The 5,138-nt window shown below is 40.9% G+C and overlaps 1 pseudogene; it reads left to right on the forward strand.

Annotated features, from left to right (window-relative positions):
* The window catches only part of LOC103725888, a 32,641-nt pseudogene that overhangs the window by 15,258 nt on the left and 12,245 nt on the right, over nt 1-5,138 (forward strand).

The following is a 5,138-nucleotide window of genomic DNA, read 5'->3' on the forward strand; positions in this document are numbered from 1 at the left end:
CTCTCTCATTTCAGTTAATCCCAGATCCAGTCAAGTTGACACCCAGGATTAGCCATCACACACTTAAAAGTAAGAAATAAATTAAAAAATAAACTTTTAAGATGAGCATTTCAATAAGGGAGCATACTGAGGTATTTAAAGTAATATAAGTCAACTACAATACTCCAAAAGGACACAGGAATGTATTATTTGTTAACACACATAACATATGTTAAAACCACAGAAGCCTGCCACCCAAAGATATTCCTTACAACTCTGCATGAAAAACACTATGGATATGTAAAAGGTTGCTCTGCCTGGTTCGGAGGTAAGCTCCCAGCCGTAGATTTACTTGTGAACACAGCTACATGGAGAACTATGAACATCGAAGACTGCTGTGATGACTGTTTTTTATTCTAGCCAGGGGATGAACTTTATCCGACAGATGAGCATGGAAAATTAATACTTGACACAGTTGATCTCTGTGCCACATGGGAGGTGAGTAACTATATCAGACACCATAAAGGAAATAGAGAAAGAGACAGCCAGAGAATCTGATGGCTGAGTGTTCAGGCCCCTTCAGGTCTCAGAAGAAGGGACAGAAAGAATATAAGAGCCGGAAGCTAGGGAGAGGGGCTACGAAATGCCATTTTCTCAGCCTGACGCAGGTGATGAAAGCATGATTCCACAGCAGCTGGGCCTGGCCGCCTGTCAACAGGCAATCATCAACTAGGGAGCTGCCCATGGAGGCCCCACCCCTCCCTGATGAACCACTGGCTTTCCATGGATTCTGAGGAAGGGCAGTCATTGCCTTCACCTATGTACCCACAGAGGAGCCCACTGGATTCCAGTGGCTAGTCCCAAACTCTGGTCACACAGATGCTCGTGGTTAAACTCACTGAGTCTCAAGGCAAAACAAAAAGACATGAAAGTGAGAAAGCAACTTGCAGGGAAGAGGGACAGGTAGAGATGTGGGAGGGGGATGAGAGCAGGTGAGTTGTTACAGTCATCACAGTGCACTATATGCATATATGATATTGTTGAAGAACTAACTCAATAAAAGTTATTGAGAAAAAGAGAGAGAAGGAAGAAAGGAAGGGAGGAAGAGACACAGAAAGGAAGGAAGGGAAGGAGGGAAAGAAAGAGAAAGGAAAGAAAAGAAAGAGAAAGAAAGAAAGAAAAGAAAGAGGGAGGGAGGGAAGGAGGAAAAGAAAGAAAGAAAGAAAGAAAGAAAGAAAGAAAGAGAAAGAGAAAGAAAGAAAGAAAGAAAGGGGAGGGAGGAAGGAAGGAAGGAAGGAAGGAAGGAAGGAGGGAGGGAGGGAGGAAGGAAGGAATTAAGGAGGAAGGAGGAAGAGCGGGTATATAAGCATATAAGGTGTGGTTTTGATCAAATCCATGCCCACTCCCCTCCCTCCAACTCCTCCCATGTGTCCCCATCACTTATTTCTGATAACTTCATGTACTCTTTCTTCTTTTTGTTACTCTAACATTCCCCCCTCTGAAGGGGGAAGATCCTAAAATCTTTTAAGGATTAGATACAAGCTCCCAAATACTTTCAACATTTTTGGCCTTTGGAACAGAGTATGTTGCCAAGAGGCCCAAGGACATTTTGACTTTGAGCCAAGAAACTGACTACTTTTCTTTGGAGTCTTTTTACACTAACTGCCTAGCCAATTCCTGCCTCCTTATCACACCATCCTCTGAAGAGGTTACCCAACTTGCAGATAGGGAATTGGGATGCAGATCGCTCTGGCTTCTTCCATGCTGAACAGGGTCACAGGGTGAGGCAGTTGGAGTGCCCCTTCAGTGGGTCTATCTAAAAGACTCGCAAATTGCATAACTCTTATTACCACATGAAGGCAGGATCCCACCACTCTCAGGCAGTCCCCTGAGTTCTCAGCCCCTATGCCAGAGTGAGGCCGGAACAGGCGCTCTCTGGAGGTCTGCTGAGATCACAGAGACCACACAGATGGAGGTTGGAACACACCCTCTGAGGTTTTCACTTCTTAACACTAAATTCTACTTAACTTCATTTTCCTTTCTTGACAGTACAGTTTATAGCAACATAACTTTGCATTTGTATCATTCTACATACACTTGTTATTCCTCACCACCAATTTCCTCCCCAGGCCATGGAGAAGTGTAAGGATGCAGGTCTGGCCAAGTCCATCGGGGTGTCCAACTTTAACCGCAGGCAGCTGGAGATGATCCTGAACAAGCCAGGGCTCAAGTACAAGCCTGTGTGCAACCAGGTGAGCTCCCATTATTTTGTTCAGTCCTTCATTCCCTTCTTCATGTCCTACTTATCCGTGTGTCCCCTCATCTCCTGGTTCATCTTTCCTTTTGGGAGCAGAAGGCACTAAGAATGGGGCCTTTTTCCTGTTATTGTAGGACTCATGATTGAATCTTTGCTCAGTAAAGTAAAAAATAATGTTGGGAGATGGGAGACCACAGTGTTGAGCTTTGTAAAAGAATTGAGAGAGGTCAAGACCATCATGTTGGGCTGCAATTAGTAATCATACCTCAGAAGGAAGGTGCACTTATCCCTAGGGTTTGAAAGATGACTAAAGATTGGATTGATAAAGGAGCAGTGTGTGTATGATGTAAGGTCATGAAACCATCCAATAGTTAGAGAACAGGTTAGAATGAGAATTTAGAAAATAAATAGTAAGGATTTGTGTAGGGTTTAGATGCCTGTACTCTTAACTCTGGTTTCAGGCCTTTGGACCAAGGACATAGCTATAGAAAAAATTAAATGAGGACTATTGAAACCACCCAGGTTAAAGGGAGGAAGTTAATGGTTAGCATTAGTGTGGGTGAAATCTATACTCAGGGAATTTTAGCAGCGTGCAGCATTGACCTTGGGCCTGACAGCATCTATTCTTTACTATTTCTGTGATCTGAGCTACTTTTTCACAACTTAGTCAAGGTTTTATTCTCATAGGAAAAATAAAGATTATATATTCATGTGTTTAGTACACAGAGACACATTCTTTCCAAATATAAATGTTAAAGAAGTAGGGATTGAAGAGATAGATCAGCAGTTAAGAGTACTGACTGCTCTTGCAGAGGACCCGGATTCAATTCCTAGCACTCATATGGTGCTAATAACTGCAGGTTACTCCAGTTCCAGGGGATCTAACGCCATCTTCTGACCTATTGGGGCATTGCACGACACGGGTGCACAACCTACATGCAGGCATTACATTCATACAATAAAATTAAAATAATAAAAGCCAGATGTGGTGACACACACCTATAATCTCCTGAGTAGGAGACAGAGTCAGACAGATCTCTGTGAGCTTGAGGCCAGGCGGGTCTACACAGTGAGTTCCAGGCCAGTTGGAGATCAAAAAGACCAAAAAAAAAAAAAAAAAATTAATTAAACACGATATTTAAAAAATAAATAAATATTAAAGAAATAATATGGAATTCATATTTATTTTGCATCAATTTTGTGATGAACCACCTTCAAACCTTTAGGACATTTGGGAAAATGATACAAAATATCTGTGTATCCAAAAGTGATTTCTGCCATGTTTTCCAATGCATGTTTATATCTGTATACACGTCTAATCTTTTGCTAAATCTGTTCAAAGTAAATTGTAGACCTAACTATTCACCCTATACAATGCAAAACACAAAGGAAGTAACTGTTCTCGCCCATAGTTACAGTTACAATAGTAGATATAAAGAAGTTAACAATTAGTGACCAACTTTAAATGCAGGCAGCTGGAGATAATCACAAGTAAACCAGAACGCAGGTTAGACCTAGCTGTATCTCTTCTATGTAAAAGTATGTTTTCCTCCAATGAATTTTCTGTTGATTTATTGAGTGATAAATTTCAGCAAGGAAAGTCATTTTTCATGACCAATTTTCATATATTTGAGACTTGATCAACTATTTTGCCTGAAATTAGTTATTTCATTGTGGTTTGTAAATACTTTTAACTCTTGTTTACTTTTCTTACGTGGCATTTTAATGTAAGAACAATTTGTTTATAAAGTCCAGACAAGCTAAAATATTCCTTTCAGATAAAGTACACGTTGATCTATTTATCAATATTGTACAGAAGGAGTTACTATAATAACCACCCGCATCTTTAGGGGTCGGTACTTTTGCTGTCTCTCTTCCTCCTCTTCCTCTTCTTCCTCTTCCTCATCCTCTTCTTCCTCTTCCTCTTCCTCTTCCTCCTCTTCCTCTTCCTCCTCTTCCTCTTTCTCTTCCTCTTCTTCCTCTTCCTCTTCTTCCTCCTCCTCCTCTTCCTCTTCCTCCTCTTCCTCTTTCTCTTCCTCTTCTTCCTATTCCTCCTCTTCCTCCTCTTCCTCTTCCTCTTCCTCTTCTTCCTCTTCCTCTTTCTCAAGACTTATTTTAACTATTTGTCTTTTGATGCTGAAATCAACTCAATATCACTAGCACAGTGTCTACCAAGCTTTGTTTTCTCCTTCAAATTTTGCCTAACTAGTATTTGACCAAGTTCTTTAGCCCACTATTCAATATTCAGATCTCCGTGAATTCATCCACTTTCCCACAAGGAATGGCATGGAGTCTGTCATGTCTCTCTATAGTGGAAAAAGGCTTAATTTTCTATTAGTTACTTTTCTGCTAATGTGACTAAAACATCATGCTAAAAGCAATGTATATAAGAAAGAATTAATTTGGGCTTACAGTTCCAGAACGGTGAGTCCATCAAGGCAGGCAGGCATGGCAGAAAGCATAGTGGTTAGAGCGGAAAACTGAGCACTCACATTTTTAACATAAACATGAAGGAGGAAAAGCAAGACCGGAAATAGCGCAAAGCTATGAACCCTCAAAGCCCACCCCCAGTGACGTCCTTCCCCCTGTGGAGCTGCACCTCCCAAAGAGTCCATGACCTTGCCCAGACAGTATCACTAACTGTCCACATGTTCAAATACTTGAGCTTACATGGGATAGGTCTCATTCCAACCATCACAGCATTCAAGATCTCGTCCTCAGGGTTACCGCAACTTAGGAATGTTACTTTATTTTACGTTCCCAAAAGAGATGTTAAATTTAGTTGTAAAACCTATTCATGACCTGATACTGATATTTTCAATTCAAATTTCACATTAATGCGTTTTTTCATTTAGCCTCCCTCACTTTAATACTCCTGTTTGATAACAATTATGAGATTTTG

The sequence above is a fragment of the Nannospalax galili genome, unplaced genomic scaffold, assembly GCF_000622305.1.
Source record: "Nannospalax galili isolate Female #2095 unplaced genomic scaffold, S.galili_v1.0 scaffold989, whole genome shotgun sequence".
Classification (NCBI taxonomy): Eukaryota; Metazoa; Chordata; class Mammalia; order Rodentia; family Spalacidae; genus Nannospalax; species Nannospalax galili.